This window comes from Phoenix dactylifera, chromosome 1 (genome assembly GCF_051530095.1).
Source record: "Phoenix dactylifera cultivar Ajwa chromosome 1, Ajwa_hap1_PhDact_Kaust_v1.1, whole genome shotgun sequence".
NCBI classification, from domain to species: Eukaryota; Viridiplantae; Streptophyta; class Magnoliopsida; order Arecales; family Arecaceae; genus Phoenix; species Phoenix dactylifera.
Window position 1 is genome coordinate 50,374,224 of NC_143190.1, and position 26,492 is coordinate 50,400,715.

General features: G+C 44.0%; 1 protein-coding gene and 1 pseudogene across 2 annotated transcripts in view; one reads left to right on the top strand and one right to left on the bottom strand.

Moving 5' to 3' along the window:
• The window catches only part of LOC149768726 (uncharacterized), a 66,870-nt gene that overhangs the window by 16,369 nt on the left and 24,009 nt on the right, over positions 1–26,492 (bottom strand). The gene's annotated exons all lie outside the window — the stretch shown is intronic.
• On the top strand, positions 1,734–16,598 carry LOC103697367 (putative galacturonosyltransferase 3; annotated as a pseudogene). The gene is made up of 4 exons (XR_015969260.2): positions 1,734–1,850; positions 2,464–2,577; positions 2,666–3,000; positions 15,740–16,598. The product of XR_015969260.2 is annotated as a putative galacturonosyltransferase 3 (transcript).

The window sequence follows — 26,492 nt, forward strand, 5'->3', positions numbered from 1 at the left end:
ATTCTATTTATCCCATTATGTTTTTTACAGGGTGTTGATGTAACTGTAACTGTTGGTGGAAAAATGGACCACCCCACAAATGCAATTACAGCACCCAAATCCGTCAGCAAGATCGAGCTCATCCAGGCCGAGCTTATGTAAGCTCATCTAAGTGCTCGGGCTCTTCCGCTCTCGAGCTCATCCAAGTGCTCGGGCTCTTCCGCTCTCGAGCTCGTCCAAGTGATCGGGCTCTTCCGCTCTCGAGCTCATCCAAGTGCTCGGGCTCTTCCGCTCTCGAGCTCATCTAAGTGCTCGGGCTCTTCCGCTCTCGAGCTCATCCAAGTGATCGGGCTCTTCCGCTCTCGAGCTCATCCAAGTGATCGGGCTCTTCCGCTCTCAAGCTCATCCAAGTGATCGGGCTCTTCCGCTCTCGAGCTCATCCAAGTGCCCGGTCTCGAGCTCATCTAAGTGCTCGGTCTCGAGCTCATCCAAGTGCTCGGGCTCTTCCGCTCTCGAGCTCATCCAAGTGCTCGGGCTCTTCCGCTCTCGAGCTCATCCAAGTGCTCGGGCTCTTCCGCTCTCAAGCTCATCCAAGTGCTCGAGCTCATAGGCTGAGCTGAGCACAGAAGGCCGAGCACAGCAGGCCGAGCACAGAAGGCTAAGACCAGAAGGCCGAGCACCGAAGGCCGAGCACAGAAGGCTAAGACCAGAAGGCTGCCGAGCTCAGAAGGCCGAGCACAGCAGGCCGAGCTCAGAAGGCTGCCGAGCACAGAAGGCTGCCGAGCTCAGAAGGCCGAGCACAGCAGGCCGAGCTCAGAAGGCTGCCGAGCACAGAAGGCTGCCGAGCTCAGAAGGCCGAGACCAGAAGGCTGAGCACAGAAGGCCGAGCACAACAGGCCGAGCACAGAAGGCCGAGCACAGAAGGCTAAGACCAGAAGGCCGAGCTCAGAAGGCTGCCGAGCACAGCACGCCAAGCACAGAAGGCCGCCGAGCACAGCAGGCCAAGCACAGAAGGCCGAGCTCAGAAGGCCGAGCACAGCAGGCCGAGCACAGAAGGCCGAGCACAGCAGGCCGAGCACAGAAGGCTAAGACCAGAAGGCCGAGCTCAGGAGGCCGAGCACAGTAGGCCGAGCACAGCAGGACGAGACCAGAAGGCTGAGCTGACCTCATAAGGCCGACCTCGTCGTCTATATGTTGCGGCCATGCCCTGCAGCAGCCTTACTGCACCATGTTTTACTTGCCGGCCACGCCACGACATATTAATCAGGAACCATACTCTGCTACGACTGTCAACGCCTCATCATTTCCAAGAATGTACTGCACTGCACGCCTCAAGTAAGCTCTGGCTGCACGCCATCTCCTCCCATGATGGGAACGGGCCATCCACGGCAACTCATTACTTCCACGCCCACGTCCAATCGTGACGGTAACCCATTAATTCGCCCAGTCACATCACAGGTAACCCTGCCACTCTTCCTATAAAAGGGGAGCTTCTTCCTCTAAAAAGGGAGAGGCTTCTTCCTCCCAAGGGAATTTTTCGGACTTCACATACAGTCCCTCTCTCTTCTCCAAAATTAAGCCCCCCCTCTGACTTAGGCATCGGAGGGCCGGCGCTGGAAAAGCCCAGCTACCGGCTTCTTGCAGGTCCCCCGGAGGACGCTGCTCGCCGACGGATCGCCGTCCGCCAGTGTTCGCCGGAGCTCCTCTCCTCGATTCGCGGCCGCCCCCGGGTCCAATTTCCAGCAACAGTAACATACATAGAATTTTTGGGGAAACTTCAAACATTCAAGGTCAACTCAAGAAACCTGTCTTTTTCCTGGGTGTGGGAGAGTTCTTTTGGTGCAAACCACACACAAGCAATGGTTGGACTGGTATTCTTTTAACCTCTTCAGCGCTGCTGGTCACAGGATTAATTGTATATTTGGATTTGTGAGAAAATTGAGAAAATATTTTCAGTTATGTTAAACCAAAAGGTCTTTGAAACAGTATGAAACTCATTTAAAGGATTGCATTTCAATTTGGCTCCTTTGGCTTGTACTCTGCATTAGAGATGACTGCAGTTCTGAACAACAAATCTTTCAGTCCTTACACTTTTCCTGGTCTAGGTGAATCTCGAAGGCTTCCTCCTTCGTTATGTGAGCTTAAATTCTGAAATCTAAAATGATAGATCACCAACCTGAGTTTTTCGATTTCATGTTAGGCCCCTCTTGTGTGTTGGCCTAGAAGTTGGCAGATGCCAGTGAAGTATTAAAACATTTTCAAATTTGATTTTTTTTTTTTCACATCTTTGTACCATACCTATGTAGATTGGATCAAAGTATAGGGGAATGCTGAAAAAAGAAAAACTTTCCTCTTCGAATCACAGTAGTCAACTTTTTTACTATTCTCACTTCTACCCTCACCTTGCTTCGTTTTTGTGAGCATTCATAATTTGTGTTGGATTTATTTGACTGCTTCATATTTATTTCTTCTATGAACTGCCAGAGGCAAGAAGGGTCACCTCAAAAAATTGCGAGTGGGATACAAGACAATGCTCAACCTTCTACCAATCAAAATCAACAAGCCACCCCTATTATCCCAGTGAAGCTTAAACGGCAGGTAAACATCTGGTCATTTTCAATTTTGATTTAGTTTTGTTGTTTCTTGGTAAAGGTATAAGTTGTCTCCCCCATCTCTCACCTTGCAGCAATTACGACAGAAAAGAAAGGAAATGCGAACTCAAGAGCTAATTAACATGAGCAAAGAAACTGAACTAGAGATGCAAAGAGCAGCCATTGAACGTACAAAGCAGTTTAATAACACTGTCAGGGGAAAATACAACATATGGAGGAAAGAATATAACAGCCCTCACTCAGATTCCACTTTGAAACTATTGAAAGATCAGATTATCATGGCCAAGGTGTATGCTAGCATTGCCCGTTCCAAGAATGTATTTGATCTTTATGATTCCTTGATGAGACACATCAAAGATAGCCGACATGCTATTGGAGATGCAAATTCAGATACCGATCTGCATGAAAGGTACTTCTTCCAGTCATTTTCATTATCATAATATTGTGTTGAAAAGTAAACTTAATTTAATGAATGACTTTTGGGAGGATTCATGAATATGTGAAGGGTCACCTTGAGAGTGGTGATTCATGTATATGTATTTAAGTGGTTTATGTCTTTTGGATTTTCTATGTGTATTTAAGTGGTTCATGTACTTAGGTTTATTCATGTACCTAGAAGTCCTATAAATACCATGTAAGTCTTATAGTTTGGTAAGCAAGGCAAGAGCCAAAGTGAATAGAAAAAATCTGAAGTATTCTTCCTCTCCATCCTTTCCTCTCTAATCTCTCTTCCTATATTTCCAGCAAACTGGTATCAGAGCTCCAGTTTCTTGATCCTGGAGATGGCCAATTCTACTTTTCCATTTCAATTTCCTCGCCTTACAAAAGAGAATTATGAGAATTGGTGCATTTGTATGAAGGCTTTGCTTGGATCGCAAGATGTGTGGGAGATCGTAGATAGAGGCTATAAGGAGCCTCATGAAGACGCTTTGATGAGTTCTGCTCAAAGGGAGTGTCACGCCCCGCACCCAGCATCCGGGTCCGGTACGCGACCGGCCGCATGAGCCCTAGAGCAGTGCCCTAAAGATTATGCAAGGCCTAAGATAAACAAAAATCCAATAAATCCACAACTAATTTAGTAATTCAAATAGACAAATCCGACATGCCCAAATAAACACATTAGTTCAATTACAATATCTTCAAATGTTCATCGACATCAAAGAAGGATAAACAAACAAACTAACTAATGACTCTGGTACTTGCACTCTGCGCCCATCCCATCCAAATCTATGCATCCTGCAACTCTGATAAAGAAAAAGAAGAAAAGGAGGTGAGCTTTACAGCCCAGTAAGAATCCCTACATATCCACACCAACACAATAATAATATAGATTTGAAAACCACGACAAATCGATGCACATTTCATGAAATTATAACCAGTTTCCAAAAGACTCAAAAATCAATATAAGTGTGTATATCAGCATCAATGAAAGTCCAGTCACACAGGAATAATATAGCATATGATAGCTCATAAATCTTCGTTACTATTTTCAATGCTTTTTCTTTTCATTCTAAATTAACTTGATCCGGATCAATTATCTTTCCGACTTTGGGCTACATCCCGGTCACGTTTCCGGCCCGTGACGGGGCAATCGATAGTATCACATTTCCAGCCTGTGACGGGGCAATCAATAGTATCACATTTCCAGCCTGTGATGGGGCAATAGATAGTATTACATTTCCAGCCTGTGATGGGGCAATCGATAGTATCACATTTCCAGCCTGTGATGGGGCAATCGATAATAACGAGATAAGCCCAAAGTCCCGGTTCATTTAATCAATTTACAAACACATATCCATTCCCTTTTTCACTTTATTTCCGGCCTAGATTAACCATGGTCACGTTTCCGGCCCGTGACAGGGCAATCAATATAACATGGTTAGTCCATACCACCACATCCATAAATCCAAATATGCAGGTATAGGTTATACACATACATGCATCCATCATAATACCAATCACAAGCCAACACGATCAAAATATAATTAAATATAAAACTGTTTTGCTTTGTCTGGATCATAGCATATCAAACATATATAATGCGAAAATATTTTTATCATGTAGGATTGGCGTACAAGGATTCTTACCCTTTGTTGAAAACTCATACAACTAATCACACGCCCTCATGGTGATCTATGAACCGAAATGCACAGGACTCTGCTCAGCGTCCTTTCGTCCAATAGATTGTTCCCCTACAGAACCAAGTCATTATTAAAATTTATCAAAGATATATGATGATCTAGGTGTTGGGGTATGTGGAGACCATTGGTGATGAAGAGAATTGAAGGAGAATAAATTCTGCATAGTTTTGTCTGGCGGACTGTCGGAGTCGACTCGAGCTACAGTCGAGTCGACTCGGGAACAGTCGAGTCGACTCGAGGTCCGTCGAGTCGACCCGGGAGAAGAAAGGCCGAAAAACCATGTTTCTGTCTGGACTGTCAGAGTCGACTCGAGCTACAGTCGAGTCGACTCGAAGCATCATCGAGTCGACTCGAGCTACAGTCGAGTCGACCCGAGATCGTGCCAGTTATTCTGGGAGTTGTCCAGACGTGCCAGAGCCGACTCGAACTGTAGCCGAGTCGACTCGAGCTCGCGGGAAATCTTACGGATGAGTTTCTTTTTTGGTGTTTTTGTTGGCGTTTCGACGGCTATGATCATCTGAAGGTCTTGAGACTATATATAGGACTCATGAGAGCCCTAGGGTAAGGTTTTTGCCGTATATTTGAGAGAGACTCTTGTTTGTGAGGCTAGGGTTCTAGAGAAGAAGAGGATTGGGATCCTACTTCTTGTGCAAAGGGAATTCTGTGTGAATCTCTTGTAGATCGATCGCATGTGATCATTCGGGCGTGTGTTATCTCTGTAATCAGATCATCCTAATTGAGATTTGGAGCGGTGGAGGACGTAGGCTACTTGTAGCCGAACCTCGTTACATTTTTGTGTTTGCTTTGCTATTTTTCTTCCTTCTTCTTTCTTTGATCTTTGATAATCCGTTGCGGTGCTCAAGTATTTTACCCTACTGATACCAGGGGTAATCTTTTGCCCTTCGTAGCGGAAGCGAAGTGGTGATCCTTGAGTCCGGTGTCGAGGGAGCGAGAGAGTGCTTATCCGTTCGCTTCTCTCCTTGCTTGTCCGACGTCGGTGGCGGCGCCGGTGTGAGTGGGTTCCGGTGCGGGTCGCTGACAACAAGTGGTATCAGAGCTATTGGTTTTCTGCGATGGCGGATGAAGGAAAGGTGCGAATTGAGAAGTTCAATGGCACGAACTTCGGGTTTTGGAAGATGCAAATAGAGGATTACCTTTACCAGAAGGATCTCTATTTACCTCTTGGGGGTAGAGCAAAGAAACCAGAGAAGATGTCCGATGAAGACTGGGAGGTCCTCAATCGGAAGACGCTCGGCACCATTAGATTGTCACTTGCATCCCAAGTGGCATTCAACATCAAAAATGAGAAGACGACGATGGAGTTGATGGCAACATTGTCGCGGATGTACGAGAAACCCTCAGCATCAAACAAGGTATTTCTCATGAAGAGGTTGTTTAATCTTCGTATGAAAAATGGCGGCAGCATAGCTGAATACCTCAACGAATTCAATGGACTCACGGCCCAGTTGGAGTCAGTGGAGATTAGTTTTGACGATGAGATTCGGGCATTGCTAATCCTCTCCGGATTGCCTGATAGCTGGGAGGGCCTGGTGATGGCGGTGAGCAACTCTTCGGCGACGGGGAAGCTGATTTTTGATGACGTTGTGGGAGTGCTTCTAAGTGAAGAAGCAAGAAGGAAATCTTTTGGAGCTACGGAGTCGTCTGGAAGTGTACTAAACACCTCTAACCGGGGAAGACAAAAGAAGGACGGTCGATTTCGAAGCGACTCGAAGTCGAGATCCAGCAGGTCTCGAGCACCTCAGAACAAGGGAGTGAAGTGCTGGAACTGCAGGAAGACGGGGCACTTTAGGAGGGACTGCAAATCTCCTAAAGAGAAGCAAGGCGACCACACCGAAGGAGTCAGCAAGGATCTGGCAAATCTTGCTGAAAACGGTGACATGGATGCCCTCGTTCTATCTTTATCTACCGGTGACGAGTCTTGGGTGATAGACTCAGGCGCGTCTTTCCATGCTACATCCCAACGGAAGCTTCTTGGAGGATATGAGAAGGGAGACTTCGGCAAAGTCTACCTAGGGGATGGAGAGCCTTGCACCATACAAGGAAGGGGAAGCGCGGAAGTGAAGTTGATTTCTGGATCTTCACTTGAGCTTGAGGACGTACGGCACGTGCCTCAACTGCAGAGGAATCTGATTTCTGTTGGACAGTTGGCGAGCCAGGGGTATAAGACTATTTTCACAGCTGATCAGTGGAAGATATCCAGGGGCTCGTTGACGGTGGCTAGTGGCAAGAAGGTTGGGACACTTTATGTCGCCAACGGCACGGAGAACTCTATTGGAGTTGCTGCAGCAGATGTGGACGCCAAGTTATTGCATTGCAGACTTGGGCACATGAGTTATCAGGGACTGGAGGTGATGCACCAGTTGGGAAAGCTGCAGGGTCTCAGGAGTGTTGAGATGGACTTCTGTGAGGATTGTGTTCTCGAAAAGCAGAAGCGTGTTTCATTCAACAAAGAAGAAAAACCTCGGAAGCAAGAAAAGCTAGATCTCGTGCACACGGACGTGTGGGGGCCTGCACCAGTTTCTTCCATTGGTGGATCTCAGTATTATGTTACTTTTATTGATGATGCTACCAGGAAGCTTTGGGTGTTCCTATTGAAGCACAAGTCAGAGGTATTTGGGGTCTTCAGGAGATGGCAGGTGATGGTAGAACTCGAGACAGGAAGGAGGTTGAAATGCCTGAGATCGGACAACGGTGGTGAGTATTGTAGCAGGGAGTTTGAGGACTACTGTGCAGATGCTGGGATCGTCAGGCAGAGGACAGTTCCAGGGACACCACAACAAAATGGAGTTGCTGAAAGGATGAACAGAACAATTAATGATCGTGCCAGGAGCATGAGGATACATGCTGGATTGCCACAGCAGTTTTGGGCGGAAGCAGTTAACACTGCTGCCTACTTGATCAACAGAGGGCCATCAAAGAAACTTGAATTTGGGATTCCTGAGGAAGCATGGACAGCGAAGAAGATTGATTTGGCGCACTTACGAGTATTCGGTTGTACCAGTTATGTCCATGTTGATTCCAGTGAAAGAAGCAAACTAGACGCCAAATCAAAGAAGTGCATTTTCGTTGGATACGGAGGTCAACTGTTTGGGTACCGGCTGTGGGATCCCGAACACAGGAAGATCATTCGTAGTAATGATGTGGTATTCAATGAGAAAATGCAGCAGAGCTATGAATCAGAAACAAAACCTGTTGAGCCGTGTTTTGTGGATCCTGAAGAGGAGTCTGTAAATTCTGATCAGAAGACTCAGTCAGAGCAAGAACCTGAAGCATTGGCACCCCCTCCACAACTAAGAAGGTCCACTCGTAGTACTCATGGGCAGCCTCCTCAAAGGTATGATGGGACTCTTAGTTATTTGCTGCTCACAGATAATGGCGAACCTGAATGCTTTACGGAAGCATTGGAGGTTGATACCAGGAAGGAGTGGGAGTTGGCCATGGATGATGAGATGAAGTCATTGGAGCAGAATCAAACATGGAATTTGGTGGATCTGCCCAAGGGGAAGAAAGCACTGTCAAACAAATGGGTTTACAGGCTGAAGGAAGAGCAGGATGGGAAGAAGCGGTACAAGGCCAGGCTGGTTGTAAAAGGATTTCAGCAGAGAGCAGGTATCGACTTCACAGAGATTTTTTCTCCTGTAGTCAAGATGAGTTCTATTCGAGCGGTGCTGAGCATGGTGGCAGTAGAGGATCTTCACTTAGAGCAGCTTGATGTGAAGACGGCCTTTCTCCACGGAGATCTCGATGAGGAGATATATATGCAGCAGCCGGAGGGATACATTGCAGCTGGCACGGGTGACTTAGTCTGCAAATTAAAGAAAAGCCTCTATGGTTTGAAACAGGCACCCAGACAATGGTATCTCAAGTTCGATAGTTACATGCTTGAGATAGGATACAGAAGATGTCAGGAGGATCACTGTTGCTACTTCCGGGACTTCGGTATATCTTACATTATCTTGCTATTGTATGTTGATGACATGTTAGTTGCAGGAGCTAGCATGCATGAGATTGCAAAATTGAAGCTGAAGCTGTCAAGAAAATTTACAATGAAGGATCTAGGAGCAGCGAAACAGATCCTTGGGATGCGGATCAGCAGAGATAGGTCTAAACATATCCTCAGACTATCTCAGGCGGAGTACATCAGCCGAGTACTCAGGAGATTCTGCATGGAGGGTGCCAAACCTGTTGGCACACCGCTGGGTGCCCACTTTAAGCTTTCAAAAGGGCAAAGTCCGAAGACGCGGGTGGAGGAGCTCAATATGTCAAAAATCCCGTATGCATCGGCAGTGGGGAGCTTGATGTACGCTATGGTGTGTACGAGACCAGACATTGCTCAAGCAGTGGGAGTTGTGAGTCGCTTTATGAGCTGCCCAGGCATGGAGCATTGGCGTGCGGTCAAATGGATACTGAGGTATCTGAGAGGCACGGAGCACATATCAATGTGCTATGGAGGTTCTGAGATCCGGTTACAGGGCTCTGTGGACTCAGACATGGCAGGGGACTTGGACGGCAGGAGGAGCACGACAAGGTACTTGTTCATCTTGGGCAGTGGAGCCGTCAGTTGGATTTCCAGGTTACAACCAGTTGTTGCATTGTCGACTACGGAGGCGGAGTATGTGGCAGCCACAGAGGCGTGCAAGGAACTAATATGGCTTCAAGGCTTGATGAAGGAGCTTGGGAAGGAGCAGAAGGATTGCATGTTATATTCAGATAGTCAAAGTGCAATTCATCTGGCGAAGAATTCAGCTTTCCATTCAAGGACGAAGCATATTGACATACGGTACCACTTCGTGAGGTCATTACTCGAGCAGGGACTTGTCAAGTTGGAGAAAATTCATACAAGTCAGAATCCTGCAGATATGTTGACGAAGGTCGTCACGGTGGAGAAGCTGAGGAGTTGTTCAGCTTCTGCTGGTCTTCATGCTTGAAGACGTTGAGGAGGCATCATACCAATTTCACTAGGATGATCCAGTTTCAGTGGGAGCACAGAGGAGAACCAAGTAACAAGAGGATATACCCAAGGTCTCCAAGTGGGAGATTGTTGGGGTATGTGGAGACCATTGGTGATGAAGAGAATTGAAGGAGAATAAATTCTGCATAGTTTTGTCTGGCGGACTGTCGGAGTCGACTCGAGCTACAGTCGAGTCGACTCGGGAACAGTCGAGTCGACTCGAGGTCCGTCGAGTCGACCCGGGAGAAGAAAGGCCGAAAAACCATGTTTCTGTCTGGACTGTCAGAGTCGACTCGAGCTACAGTCGAGTCGACTCGAAGCATCATCGAGTCGACTCGAGCTACAGTCGAGTCGACCCGAGATCGTGCCAGTTATTCTGGGAGTTGTCCAGACGTGCCAGAGCCGACTCGAACTGTAGCCGAGTCGACTCGAGCTCGCGGGAAATCTTACGGATGAGTTTCTTTTTTGGTGTTTTTGTTGGCGTTTCGACGGCTATGATCATCTGAAGGTCTTGAGACTATATATAGGACTCATGAGAGCCCTAGGGTAAGGTTTTTGCCGTATATTTGAGAGAGACTCTTGTTTGTGAGGCTAGGGTTCTAGAGAAGAAGAGGATTGGGATCCTACTTCTTGTGCAAAGGGAATTCTGTGTGAATCTCTTGTAGATCGATCGCATGTGATCATTCGGGCGTGTGTTATCTCTGTAATCAGATCATCCTAATTGAGATTTGGAGCGGTGGAGGACGTAGGCTACTTGTAGCCGAACTTCGTTACATCTTGTTTGCTTTGCTATTTTTCTTCCTTCTTCTTTCTTTGATCTTTGATAATCCGTTGCGGTGCTCAAGTGTTTTACCCTACTGATACCAGGGGTAATCTTTTGCCCTTCGTAGCGGAAGCGAAGTGGTGATCCTTGAGTCCGGTGTCGAGGGAGCGAGAGAGTGCTTATCCGTTCGCTTCTCTCCTTGCTTGTCCGACGTCGGTGGCGGCGCCGGTGTGAGTGGGTTCCGGTGCGGGTCGCTGACAACACTAGGACCCCTGTTTAATCCTCTAAAGGGTCCTCTAAAATCTAGCATCCCAAGACTATTTAGAGTCCTCAAAGCCATGATCTCCCCGGATCCAAGTGTAAGAAGGGAATCCAACAACAAATAATATAATAAGAGAAAATATATAATAAGAGAAAGGGAGGGGAAAGACCCTCTCTCTTTCTCTCTTCTTCCTTCTTCCCGACGGAAAGGGGAGAAGGGGGTTCGGCCACCGGTGGCCCACGGCCGGCGACGCCCCCTGGTCATTGGCCTGTGGCGATGCCGGCGGTGCCACGCCCGGCGACGGCCTGTCGGAACGGAAGAAGAAACCAACGGCTCGCCGACGGTCGGCAACCGGGGCTTCTTGTCTCCAAATCCAACGGCTCGCCGGCCGGATTCAAGAGGAACAAGGATCCAGAGGTTGAGAAAGAAGGAGGGACGACTCACCTTGCCTCCGGCGAGATCCTCCCGGCCGGATCGACGACGACCGCTTCGATTCTTCCCACGGCAAGGTAAAACCCAATCTCCCTTCTCCCCTTTTTTTTTATGTGGAAGCCTGTCGGCTGATGCCCTAGGAAGAGAAGGGAGGAGATCCTCGCTGGTAGGGTTTTATCGCCCTCTAACCTCCCCTCCGATGGATTCGGAAGGAGGGGAGAAGGGTTTGAAAATAGGGGAGGGAGCCAATCGGGAGTCTCCCTCCCTCCTTTCTCATGCGTTGGGCCGCCTTGCTTGGAGGCCGGCCCAACCACATGCGGGCCTTTACAGGGAGGCTCTACCCAAAATGCGGAAGAAGGACCAACAAGCTCTCACCCTCATCCATCAATGTTTGGATGAAGCCATGTTCGAGAAAGTGGCTAATGCTACCACCGCCAAGCAAGCATGGAAGATTTTACAAAACTCCTACCAAGGAGTTGATAAAGTGAAGAAAGTACGCCTTCAAATGCTACGAGGAGATTTTGAAGGTATACGAATGCAAGAATCCGAGTCTATTGCGGATTTCTTTTCGAGGGTGTTGGCCATAGTAAATCAAATGAAGAGGTATGGAGAGAGATTGGAGGATGTCCGAGTCATTGAGAAAATTCTTCGTTCGTTGCATTCGAAGTTCGATTACATCGTCGTAGCCATCGAGGAGTCCAAAGATTTGGAGACTATGACGGTTGATCAACTTATGGGTTCATTACAAGCCCACGAAGAGAGAATCAACAAGAAGAAGGAGGAGCCGATCAAGCAAGTTCTAGCCACCAAGCTCTCGGTGAAGGAGAAAGAAAGGGAGTTTGGGAAAAGTCAACAAGAAAGAGGACGTGGAGGTGGACAAGGTTGAGAGAGAGGAGGAAGAGGAAGAGGAAGAGGTGGACAAGGCAATCAATACATTAACAATGAAGAAAGGAGATATTTGTCAAGAGGCCGTAGTAGAGGAAACTACACAAAGCAAAATGATAAGTCCAAAGTTCGGTGTTACAATTGTCAAAAGATTGGGCACTATGCTCGGGAGTGTTGGAGTTCTCCTTTCAATGTTGAAGAGAAGGCTCATCATGTTGAAAATAAAGAAGCGGAGGCCACTTTGTTGCTAGCCTTCAAAGGAGAAGAAAGAAGCAAGAAAGATTTGTGCTATCTTGATAATGCCGCAAGCAATCACATGTGTGGAGATAAAAGCAAATTTGTGGAGATTGACGAATCGGTGACCGGGTTTGTCACTTTTGGAGATAACTCTAAAGTTCCAATTGAAGGCAAATGTACGATTTTAATTCGTATGAAAAATGATGGCCATCAACTTATGAGTAATGTTTATTATATTCCAAGTATGAAAAGTAATATTTTGAGTTTGGAACAACTTTTAGAGAAGAACTACGAGGTTCATATGAAAAATCGTAGTCTTTTACTTCAAGATGATAGGAAGAATGTGATTGCTAAGGTGCCCATGACAAAAAATAGGATGTTTTTGCTTGATATCCAAACTGATTTTGCTAAATGTCTCAAGACTTGTGTGAAAGATTCATCTTGGCTTTGGCATTTGAGGCTTGGGCATGTAAATTTTGGAGACTTGAAGTTGTTGAGACAAAAAGAGATATTGAAGGGCTTGCCAACTATTGACCAACCGGATCAACTATGTGAAGGGTGTCTTGTTGGCAAACAATTCCGAAAGAGTTTTCCAAAAGAAACTACTTCAAGAGCAAGAGAGCTACTTGAACTTGTTCATGCCGATGTTTGTGGACCAATCAAGCCTTCTTCATTTGGTAACAATCGGTATTTTCTTCTCTTTATTGATGATTGTAGTAGAAAAACTTGGGTTTATTTCTTGATAGAAAAATCCGAAGTATTTGGTGCTTTTAGAAAATTTAAAGCACTTGTTGAAAAACAAAGTGGCTATTGTATTAAAGCCTTGAGAACGGATAGAGGGGGAGAGTTTACTTCTAACAAGTTTAATGAGTTTTGTGAAGCAAATGGCATTCGGCGGTTTTTGACCGTTCCAAGATCTCCACAACAAAATGGTGTCATCGAAAGGAAGAATAGGAGCATTCTCAATATGGCTCGAAGCATGTTGAAGACAAAGACGATGCCAAAAGAATTTTGGGTGGAAGCGGTTGACTGTGCAGTGTACCTATCCAACCGGTGTCCAACTAGAAGCCTATGGAACAAAACTCCTCAAGAAGCATGGAGCGGAAGAAAGCCAAGTGTTTCCCATTTTAGAGTTTTTGGGAGCATTGGCTATGTTCATGTACTTGATCAAGAGAGGTCCAAGCTTGATGATAAAAGCAAGAAGCATATCTTCATCGGGTATGATCAACATTCCAAAGGCTACAAGCTCTACAATCCAAGTGTTGGCAAGGCGACTATTAGTAGAGATGTGGAGTTCGATGAAGAAGATTCTTGGGATTGGAGTAATGAAGATAAGGAGAGGTATGATTTCTTTCCATTCCTTGATGAGGAGGAGCAAAGAAGAGAAGTTCAAGAGCCCATAACACCTCGATCACCAACAACTCCTAGTACATTTTCTTCATATTCTAGTGGAAGCTCTAGTGAAAGGCAACCACGAATGAAGAGTCTTCAAGATCTTTATGAGGTAACAGAAAATTTAAGTGATGATTTAACTCTTTTTTGTCACTTTGACGATTGTGAGCTCATAATTTTTGAAGAAGCAGTCAAAGATGAGAAGTGGAGAATTGCCATGGATGAAGAGATCAAGTCAATTGAGAAAAATGACACTTAGGAGCTAGCAACTATACCGGAAGGTCAAAAGCCCATTGGTGTGAAGTGGGTTTTCAAAGAAAAGAAGAATGCTAAAGGTGAAGTAGAGAGATACAAGGCAAGGTTGGTAGCCAAGGAATATAGCCAACGTCCCGGAATTGACTATGGTAAAGTGTTTGCTTCTGTTGCACGGTTGGAGACCATTCGAATGATAATCTCACTTGCAGCTCAAAAGAAGTGGAAGATTTATCAAATGGATGTAAATCAGCTTTCTTGAATGGCATTCTTGAGGAAGAGGTTTATGTTGAACAACCTTTGGGCTATGTGATCAAAGGCCATGAAGATAAAGTGTTGAAGTTGAAGAAAGCACTGTATGGTTTGAAGCAAGCACCAAGGGCTTGGAATAGTCAGATTGACAAGTATTTCCAAAAGAATGGGTTTACTAAGTGCCCACATGAGCATGCTCTCTATACTAAGGTGCGTGAAAATGGAGATATTTTGCTTGTTTGCTTATATGTTGATGATTTAATTTTTACGGACAATAATCCAAGTATATTTGGAGAGTTTAAGCAAGCTATGACTAAAGAGTTTGAAATGACGGATATTGGTCTCATGTCTTATTATCTTAGCATTGAGATCAAACAAATGGAGGATGGAATTTTTATTTCTCAAGAAGGTTTTGCCAAGGAAATCCTTAAGAGGTTCAAGATGGAAGATTGTCAACCTGTGAACACTCCGGTGGAATGTGGAGTAAAGCTGTCTAAGCATGAAGAAGGAGAGAAGGTAGACTCTACAACCTTCAAAAGTTTAGTTGGAAGTTTGAGATACCTAACTTGCACAAGACCGGATATACTTTTTGGAGTTGGGCTTATTAGTCGGTTTATGGAGTCACCAAGCATGACACATTTCAAAGCAGCGAAACGAATTCTTCGTTACATCAAAGGTACAATCAGTTTTGGCTTGCTTTATTCATGTTCTAATGAATTTAAGCTTATGGGCTATAGTGATAGTGATTGGGCCGGAGATATGGATGATCGGAAGAGCACTACTGGTTTCATTTTCTACTTGGGAAATACAGCTTTTACTTGGAGTTCGAAGAAGCAACCGATTGTGACACTTTCTACTTGTGAAGCTGAAAATGTTGCCGCTACTTCTTGTGTTTGTCATGCCATATGGTTAAGAAGATTATTGAAGGAGTTACAAATGCTACAAGAGGAGGCCACGAAGATTTTTGTTGACAACAAGTCAACCATTGCATTGGCAAAGAACCCGGTTTTTCATGATAGAAGCAAGCATATAGATACAAGGTATCATTTTCTTAGAAATTGTATTGCAAAGAATGAAGTGCAAGTGAAGTATGTGAAGACCCATGATCAAGTTGCAGATATTTTTACTAAGCCTCTCAAGTATGACACTTTTAGCAAGTTGAGGATGATGCTTGGAGTTACAACAAATTAAGTTTAAAGGGGGGTGTTGAAAAGTAAACTTAATTTAATGAATGACTTTTGGGAGGATTCATGAATATGTGAAGGGTCACCTTGAGAGTGGTGATTCATGTATATGTATTTAAGTGGTTTATGTCTTTTGGATTTTCTATGTGCATTTAAGTGGTTCATGTACTTAGGTTTATTCATGTACTTAGAAGTCCTATAAATACCATGTAAATCTTATAGTTTGGTAAGCAAGGCAAGAGCCAAAGTGAATATAAAAAATCTGAAGTATTCTTCCTCTCCATCCTTTCCTCTCTAATCTCTCTTCCTATATTTCCAACATATTGTTTACAAATCACTCAGTCATAATGCTGGAAATTTGTCTCCCATCATCCAGTGCTCTTGAACAAGCGAAAGCAATGGGCCATGCTTTATCTGTGGCTACTTGACACTGATGTAGTGGCAAGAAAGTTACGGACCATGGTCCAGTCTGCAGATGAAAGCATAAATGCTGTGAAGAAACACAACACATTCTTAGTCCAGCATGCTGCAAAGACCATCCCTAAACCCCATCCACTACCTACCTTTACAGCTAACAACTGATTACTTCTTGCACAACTATACCAGCAAAGAACTAGCAGACAAGAACAAGCTTGAGGATCCTTCCCTCTACCACTATGCTATATTCTCTGATAATGTTCTTGCAACAGCTGTAGTTGTCAATTCCACTGTGATACACGCCAAAGGACCGGAAAAACATGTATTTCATATAGTTACAGACAGACTGAACTTTGCAGCTATGAGAATGTGGTTCATTGTCCATCCTCCTTCACCTGCGACAATTAATATGGAGAATATTGATGATTTCAAGTGGCTTAACTCTTCTTATTGTTCAGTTCTTCGTCAACTTGAGCCAGCCAGGATTAAAGAATACTACTTCAAAGCAAATCATCCATCATCTCTTTCTGTTGGGAATGAAAATATCAAATATAGGAATCCCAAGTATCTATCTATGCTTAACCATCTAAGGTTCTACATGCCAGAAGTGTACCCAAAGCTTGATAAGATACTTTTTCTTGATGATGATGTTCTTGTTCAAAAGGATCTGACACCACCCTGGTTTTTAGATTTGAAAGGGATGGTGAATGGAGCAGTTGAGACATGCAAAGAGAGCTTTCATAGGTTTGATACTTAACGATGCTTTATTGCATTGGTCAAGTAGCATAAAGCGTCGGCATAGTCCAACACAAACTACGGTGGGAAGCGCCGGTTCAAGTACGCCGATGCTTTTAAGCGTCGGGTTCCTATAACATGAACGACGTTTAAAAGCGTCGGCATAGAGCGACGACGCTTTTTTGACGCGTCGGGTTAAACCCGACCCACGCCCACCTGCCCGACGTCTGACCCACGCTTTGCGGTGCGCGGGCTGGAAATTCGCCGACGCTTAAAAGCGTCGGTAGAGACCAAAAAAAGTGCCAGGAGATATCCTTTCTTTTGTAGTGCCAGTACCTTTCTGTTTATTCAGGCATGGGTGTTGAAGCAGCTGTGAGGTACTTAAAAATCTGTTTTGTTGTATCTAATACTTATTCATGTGTGGGTGTTGAAGCAAATGTGAGGTACTTAAATCTGTATTGTTGTATCTAATACTAGGAAGGTTGCTTTGCACGAAGAAAAGGGCATATAGTTTAGTCTAGAACACTAGTGCACGACCAATATATAGTGGTGCATCCTAACAAAAAGAGACTGCCCCACCGTGACAGTGCCTAGAGCTTAGTCATCTGTAGAAGGAATAAGATAACTCATATTGAAAGGTTTTGGCCGTCGAAATGATGAATCGGTGAGCTATATTCCCTGACTAAACCTGCAGCTTCAAAGATTACTGTTTCTACATATGTGACCGGAGCTTCCGTCACTGAATTGATTACAAAAACACGCGTCACTAAATTTTCAGTGACGGCGGCGATTTCCGTCCCTAAACTCCGTGACAGAACCACCGTCACTAAGCCGTTACAAATCCAATAATTAAATATTTAAGAAATTACGTATTTTCCGTCACTATCCAGTCGCTGATTTATTGATGAAGGTAACTTGGTCATTGATTTTGTCACAGAATTCGGTCACAAGTTTGGTCACTGATCTATCACAATCTTCAGTGATAGATTTAGTCGTCACAGACATGGTCACAAATTTTGTCACTATATATTTGTCATTAATTTTGTCACTGATCTAGTGACAAGGTTAGCATCACTAATTTGTCACAAACCCTCTGAGCAAAATCAATTTTTATTAACCAAAATTCTGTCATTAAGTTTATGGCTGCTCGTCACAGTACTTGGTAAACAATTCACTAACCAAAATTTAATCACTGATCACAATCCAATAACCTAGTACATTTGGTACATTTGATGTTTTTAGAGGAACCAGAACTCGAAAATGCTAAAACTTTCTCCAAGAAAATATTGCAAAAGGGATTGCCAAGCAAAGATATGAAAGACCAATCTTCGGTTCTTTCTGATCTCCAGAAGGAGGTAATTGAACCACTATTACTTTTTTTTAAGGCATCTGAACAATTATATGGTACCCACCAAGTTATGTAAATAGCTTGCACTACTAGTCCACTTTCTGCCACACCAAAGTGTCTCTCACCAATAAGGCACTGACTTGGCATTACATGGCTCAAGCTACCATCTTCTTGTGAATTATGTGTTTCAAGTCTGTCATGCCACATCAACGTCAAGAAAATTTTATATTACTGCAAGCAACAATTCTAAAAATCCACCAAAGTTGTGAATAATATATATTTTGTTTACAGGCAGTAAAATCTATCACCAGTCTCCAAGTATTGTTCTAAAGGACTGATGATCTCTCTGCAGTAAACAAAACATTGCGTGGCATTGATGTGTTCCATCTGTTTACATTTTTTGCCCCATGATCATGTTGATATTTTCTTGAGCATTTCTAAGTCATCGTTAAGGATCGCAAAGTTCTGTGCTTCCCATCCCAAGGGATGCTGCAAATAGGTTTCTAGGTTGGGACACTGGTCTTATGCTGTTCAGACCATTTTGATGGCCAGGTTAATTTATTGGAAGTACCATGCAGTTGCCAACAACTCACCAGCAGCTGCAGTACTCTGAATTCAGAGTAGCTCATGTTTGATCCGTCCCCACGAGAATATTAATAAAGAGTACTTTGTATTCAGAGTGTCTCATGAATCTTATCCATATCATTTGCCATGTTGATGACTGGTGTCCTGCTGGCTTCTTAGCGGGGGCGGCAACGGAATCCGAGTCAGGTTGCGTGTGAAAAAGAATAGCTCGGAACAATGTTCTCCTTGAGAACCAGACTGAAACTTTTAGCCTTCAGTAGTTAAACGAGAATATTAATATTCAGCAATTCTTGTGCAATCCAAGTTGTAGGAAATTCATGCTATGTGGGGCGGGGAAATTTTTAATATGTTGAAACAAAAAATTGTCAAGTTTTTCCTTTTTTTTCCTATTGAAAATCCACCATCCCGATGGTATATTGAAGGCATACATGATCTGCATGGCTAATCGAAATCTGCTATATTTTTTAATGGTAGGAATGCTATAATTATGATTAGAACTGTACGCCTTTTTTTTTTAAAGAAATATTCGGTTATGATTTGGACTGCCAAAACAAAAACAGTAATCTTTTTTCTTTTTGGACGTGGAGAAACTCCTAAAGTTACAATATAGATAATTACATCATGAGTCCTAGTTTAACTAGGATTATATCTCTACTAATTATTATTCATTCTATTGTTATTCTAGCTAGTTATCCCTATGTTACCAGTTTAGGTAGGACATGTATTTTATTTTTGTGTAGGATAGTTGGAGTAAAAGTTGGCCTCCCAGTTTTGATAGATTTAGTAGAATTTTATTTTAAATAAGCAATCAATAATATCCTTGTTTGAGTTTGAAGACGACTGGACTTCAGTTATTATATGTGTCGTCGTAGGGGTGTGCTCTGATTCTTGGTGTGGTGTCCTTGAAATCGTCTCGTTCTATATACCACCGCTCTCCAGACGTGGTGAAGAAAGAAGATTAAAAAAAAAGAAGAGCAAGCGATACAACGAGAGTAGTAGTCCATGGCGTTCCTTTTGGGCAACACTGCTGTATACCTTCTTGTCTCGTTCAAAGGGGAGAGAGATTTGGAAGCAGATATGAGGCCGCTAGTCCCAGTTGACGTCGAACTCCGCTTCTCGGAGTTCCACGAACTGCAGCACGAAGGCGGCAGCCGGACGGCAGTCCCCGAGACCGAGAGCTCAGCGTTCTGCTTCCCCCTAGGCCAGTTCTTAGCCTCCCCGTCCCTCGAGGAGGTGGTATCTCGCATGCTTTCCACCACACGCTCTCCCAACCCGAGAGCACTAGAGTTCTGGAAGGAGAAGCTCATCGCCTTCACTTCTTCCAAAGCCCAACTGGCATTCGATGCAGGAAGAGAAAGGGTAGAGATGGTCGTCATCATCCATGTCTACCCTGCAGTTTGGGGGTCGGCCGAGGAGGTGACGACAGAGGTGCCGAGGCGTTCCTTTAATGGAGGAGGGGGTTTTGGCGGGGTGCCGGCATCGCCGGCTTCAATCGAGGAGCTGGAAAAGGTGACATGTAATAACGCTGGAGAGCAGCATGGATGTGCGATATGCTTGGAGGAGTTTGACGTCGGGATAGAAGTGACTCGAATGCCTTGCATGCATGTCTTTCATGGCGACTGTCTCGCCCGGTGGCTGGAAAGGGGCCACCTCTGCCCTTTGTGCCGTTATGAGATGCCTACTTCGAGCCGAGAGTGAAACTGGAAGGAGATAGCTAAGATTTTGAATTTACCTATTATTCGTTTATTTGCTGTTCCAATTTTACTTGCATTAGTTCTCTCAAAAAAAATTTACTTGCATTAGATGATTGTAGCAGCAAGGGCAATTAGCTCACTGATTTTGAATGGTATTTTGATGGCCATATTGTACACAGATGAGGGTTGAACTTGTGTTTTAATAGGACTGATTTTCCTAGGACATAATTCTTCTTTTTTATGTTAGCTAACTATCACTGCTTCTTAATTCCTTTAGATTCTTTTATCTAGTTGGATTGATCTCAATATAACTGGAATCTGGGTAGGACGTGGAGTTCATTTTCTTCTCTCGATCAAATTCTGTTCCACTTTTCTTCTCGCACAAAAAAAAAATAAAAAATCTTCTATCCTTTTTGCCATTCCCAAGTGGGTCCAGAAATTATGCTACAACTAAAGAATAGTGTAGAATGTAACCAGCACCGCCCTGATCGTTTTGGAGAGAGCTGTCAAAATTCAGCTGCAAGAACCCATGGGGAGGGGCAAGGAAGAAGAAGAGGAGCCAATCGATAGGGTTTTCGAGATCGGAGACTCTGTAGCCACAGCAATTAATAGGGAATGCATGAAGGACAAGTGGCAGATATGATCAAACATGGTAGCAATCAGACTCCACAACTCTTCTGCAATAGAACAACCGATAAGAACATGTTCCCCATCTTCAATCACCCTACAGAGATCCCAATTTCTAGAATGAGAGAATTACAAGGAAGTTATTCCAAGTAACTTTTCACCAAAAAAGTTTTACTCTCGGTATTACCTTCAAATTTTCAGATTGCCGAAAAAACTTCTCGAGATTGCCCATCCACCACCTCAAAGGGCATCAAGATTTCTTTGTATGTATCACGGGCTCTCCCTCGGGGCACATAAAATTTGTTGAATTAGCTCCGAAGGGAAAAATTGATGCAACAAAGAAAGGTTCCAATCACGTTGGAGAGTTACAATTCATAAGACTCAGAAGCTAGGATGGCAAACGCAGAGCATAAACCACTCAAGGAACGCAGGATCAAATTCGTAGCGCTCTAAAATAGCTCTCAGAAAAGTCTGATTGATTCTACCGTAAGCACGTTTCATGTCAATTTTAAGAACCATTAATGCGTTTCTCTTAGAAGCACTCTCCATCCGACGTAAAATTTTTTATTAAGATAGTATTCGATATGTAATGCCCCTGAATGAAAGCTTCTTATTTCTCAGCGATAAAATTATTCATGTTACTCTCCAGCCTAGAAACTAGCACCTTTGCCACAATCTCATAAAAAAAAGACTTATAGGGCGAGAATCCTTTATCTCATGCGGATTGATCTTCTTGGGTTTGGGTATTAAGGCAATGTTAAGTACCTTTCCAATCAGGTGGCATAGACACAGAAGGAAAAAACCATCAGGCCTTGGTAGACGTTCACCTCCACGTCTCCGAGTTCTACGAGCTCCCCCATGGACGTCAGGGGCTGCTCTGCGCGCCGGAGTTCAAAGTTTTTCCCTTATATCTCGGCCACTTGGTGGATCTGCGAGCTATTAATTATATGATTCCAGAAATCCTTTCTCATGTGCGCTACAACGATCCGAGTGCTATGTGGTTCTGAGAGGAGGAGCTCACAGACTTCGCCAGGCCAAGAAGCTCTTGATACTGGAGTCGAAGAGATGGAGCTGATAATTGAGATACATATCCACAACATGGCACGCTAGTGGTTGCTCGAGGAGGAGGAGCGCATAATTGATCTAGTGAGATACACCTTTGACGAAGGAATTTAGTTTTTCTTTCTTTTTTTTTTGTTTTAATGAGATGAGTAGTTTTTTGAGTTCACAAAAACTGTTATCACGCAATCTCTTGGGATGCCTGTTCGATGATGCTTTTATATTTTATATTTTTCTTTTCTTATTTTGCTTTTTTTTTTTTTCTGCTGAGTTGGTTGCCAAGGCCGGCTGGTATAAAAATTTTACTTATGTTAATGGTTAATTTCAACCTGGAGAAATTATGTAGGTACGTTCGCATCATGTAATATCACCAACTTGCACTCCTAAGAAGTTATTGCTAAGGTTATACAACCAAATCCGTATCAATAATTCTCTGACTGCAACAAGAGCAATTTTGGATGGGTCTAAACTTCACTCCTGCAGATAAGTCCCTTCTCCGAAGAGTTACCTTTCTAGGGATCCACAATTTTGGTGCAAGTATATGCAAAGATTAGAAAGGAACTCAACGAATTTAAGAAGATAAAGGTAAACTTTAGTTTAAATTCTCTTGTGGCTCAAGTTAAGGTATACATTTGCACCTCTTCTTCCAACAGAATCAGAACCTGACCATGGATGAACTAGAGCAAGGAGACTGAAAAGCTTAGGAATTCCTCATGCCCTGCAAGGAAACAGGAGGTCTCCTGACCAAAAATTATCATGGAACTATTATCTAAAATAGACAAAACATACTGGCAAGCATGGACGTGCACGCATGCAGACTACTAGTTCTTTCCCATGGTAGCAAAATCAAGCCAGCACATTGGAGAATGAAGGAAATTAATATAGAGATTCAATCGCTTCTCAGTACATATACACAAATCCTTTTTCACATTATGTGATCCATTCCCATATTACTCAAATTTCAAAGTTTTCAAACTTTCCATTTCTGGCGTTGGACTAACCAAGGTCATGTCCCAGTCCAAGACTGCACAAATCCCACGCATAAGCTCGTGGCAGCTATCCCACGCGTAAGCCCGTGGAGGCTATCCTACGCATAAGCTCGTAGAGGCTATCCCACGCGTAAGCCCGTGGAGGCTATCCCACGCATCAGCTCGTGGCCGCTATCCTACGCATAACCTCGTAGAGGCTATCTCATGACAAGGTTAGTCCAACCCATATTATATGTCTAGTTTTACATGTTCAATCACATTCCCATCACATCACATATTTTCATAAATTTTCAAAAAAATATGTTATTTCTTCCCAAATGAATTTATCTCAATATTTTCATTATAAACAACATGCACGCCTCATAGGTGCCGAATCAACTCATAAACAATAACAACATAATAATGAAAATATGTTGATAAAAATTCGTCTCATATGTATCATATCAACTCACAAGCAATAACATCAAAACCGTAAATAAATCCAATGATAAATCAATATATGCATAGAAGTGCTAAGATGTAGGGATTCTTACAGAGATTGTAGACTGTCACAATTACAGATCCGGATCACAACTACGAGCTGGGGTGCTGAGTCCCCTGATCAAAATCTCCGGCACCGCCGACTCTTCCTCTACAACATCAATTATAAATCACAACTAAATTATTTAATATTTAAATATTCCAAAATATAATTCACATCTACTATGGGATCCATCACCAGATCCCCAAACATCTCAATCCCTCCAAATCTAGGGCAGTCGGGGTGGCCCGACTCCCACCTTGTACCACCGGCCCATGTCGTCGCCAGCCGTGGCCGCTGCCAAGCCGGCGACGATGGCCGGTCCCGATGAAAAGACCAAAAGAAGGGTGGATGATAGAGAAGGGTTCTTCCTCCACCTCCTTGGTCCAAGGGCAACAGCCAGGGTGGCTGCGCCCTCACCTCCCCACCCTCGGCCACCATTGGCCGAACCATCGCCGGCCGCCCCTGCTGCAGTCGCCGGCGATGGTAACCGGCTAAGAGAAAGAGAGAGGAAGAAGTCTCTTCCTCTTCTTCTTTTTCTTCTTCTCTTATTATTATTATTATATTATTATTTTCCCTCCTTTTTCTTCTTCTTCTTCTTCTCCTTCTTCTTCTTTCCAACCGACACAGACCCCTCCCCCTTCCTCCATTTCTTCCACGGAAAGGCCACCGTGATGGTGGCTCGGCCCCCAACCGACGACACCCAGCCGCCGTCGCCGCCACCGGTGGCCAACCGACGAGGGGAAGAGGAGGAGAGGATGGGATCCCGAGGAAGAAGACCTCGGATCCACCCTCCCTCATCACATACATAGCCTAGAAAACCCTCTCCGACCCTCACATAGACCCGACCGACCCCCAATACCATGGATCTCGGCCATTCCCGGCGGCCGCCGGCGGCGAGATCCGAAAGAAGGGGGCCGAAACAGGGGTACCCTGTTTCGGATCCCTCTCCGACGGCTTCACCGGCCAAAACTTCACCAACACCACCCAAAAAAAACAAAGTAATGAAGCACAAGGCTTACCTCGGTCCGGCGGGATGCTCCGGCGGCCCTTCCGGCGAGGGTTTGGTGGAGAAATCCGTGAGTAAACCCACGGATCCAAGGCCTCTTCGTGCGTTGATGGGGATCCTCCTTCTTGACCGGCCGGCTCGCGAGATCTGCCGCCTTCCCGACGCTCAACTCCTCCGGCGAGTCGGCTCCCTCCAGCGATCGACCTAGCGTCGCCGCCGCCTCCCCTTCGCACTCTCCCTCTTCTTCCACGATCGTGCCTAGGGCACGATCTTAAAAGGGAGATGGGCCCGGTCTTTTCGGGCCGGCCCGTCTCTCTTTCTTTTTTTTTTTCTTTTTTTTTTCATGGGTATTACATACTCTCCCCCTTAAAAAAATTTCGTCCTCGAAATTAACTTACTTGAAGCCTCAAACTTTAAAAATATGCATCCATCATATCATCCCTGAGATCTTAAATAGTCTCCCTCTTGGAGTACCACTCTTAAGATTTTGACATACAAAAATCACAGCATCTCAAAACTTGATCCTTTCTTATTTACCACACATAGTAAGTTCTTTTGATCTCCTTCAAAAGAATTCCAAACTTCCAACCTTAGATTAAAATGCCATAATTATATCCCAAGAAATTAATTTCTCTTGATTCTACACAGAGATCATAATTGGCTTGACAGAAATAGGAGAAATCTTTAGTATCAAATGCTCTTAATATTCTATAATCATTTTTCTTTTCTTTCTCCCACATCATTCCAACAAATAAGAGATCCATAGAATCAACAACATTCTCCTAAAACTAACTCAAGTATTTCATCATAATGCCTTTTAGATCAAATATTAATGATCTTAACCAGTTTCAAAATAAGTCAAACCACCACACTTCCGCTGCACACTCTGATTTAATTCATTTAATTCTTTAAAGTCACAAAATGATTTCTGACTAAAGTATCACTTTGCATTGAGACTAAGAAACTCCAAATTTCAAATTTCCAAGTAGAACTAGAGCAAAACCTTTAGATCTTTTTGTCCTCAATTTATAGAGTGTACATACCATAACTAACCCCCGATCCTTTAGTCAAGTTTAAGGTTACTAATGTGATCTCCACAACCTTCTTAGAATCCAAAAATATCTAGGTTTAATTTTGTTGCCCAGTAGATACAACCCAAGAGGGGGGGGTGAATTGGGTCTTTTAAAACTTTTATACTACTTCTAAAACTTTTTGATTAACTATGCTAAGTTGTATAGATGCACAGTGAAAGTTAAACTTAGCAAGGGTTTGATGTATAGACTTCGACTTGATTAAATATGCTTGCAACTAAAGGATGTGCGGATAAGAATTAAGCAAGCAATTTATCTAAGTAAGTAAGTGTGTTAGTTAGACAATAACTAGAGGCATTACAAACACAAAGGACATATAGTGGTTCGGTGCACCCCAGCACCTACATCCACTCCCCAAGACCTCTTGGGAATTTCACTATAATCCTACCGATTACAGCCGGTTGTTTTACAAGCTCACAACCCAACTTGTTGTTTTACGAGCGCACAACGAACTCGGTCGGTTTTCCCAGGCTCACCGACTAGAACCTCTCCGATTGTTTTCCCGGGATCACAATCAAACCCTTACACGTTGGTTTTACCCTCGGCTCACCAACAAACCTATCACCGTTGGTTTTCCCTTTGGCTCACCAACAAACCTTAACACCGTTGGTTTTTCTTTGGCTCACCAACAAACTTTAACCCCTTGATTCAATCCCTTGATTGAATCAAGTTACAAGATATTAAACCAAAGTATAAAACAAAACAAAGCTTCTTAAACAAGCAAATATGACAATATAAACAAATAGAGTAAAGAGAAGCCCTCAAACGAGTTTTGAAGATGGAGGAGCTCGGCTTCTTCTTTACTTGATCCTCCTCTGATTTGGCATGAAGTAGAGGATCCCCGAGGCAGCACACGGATGGAGAGGAAGCTTTCGGATTCACTTGGACGCTCTTCTTCTCTCTATTTCGTTTTGGATGGCCCTTTTGTGCTTATGGGAGATTTCCTTTGTAATCTCTTTGAGATCTCTTTCCTAGATGATCTCTCCCACTTCCATGAGTTCTCCCCTAGCTCTCTTCTTGTTTTTATAGCTTTAGATGGCGTGGAAACAAGAATA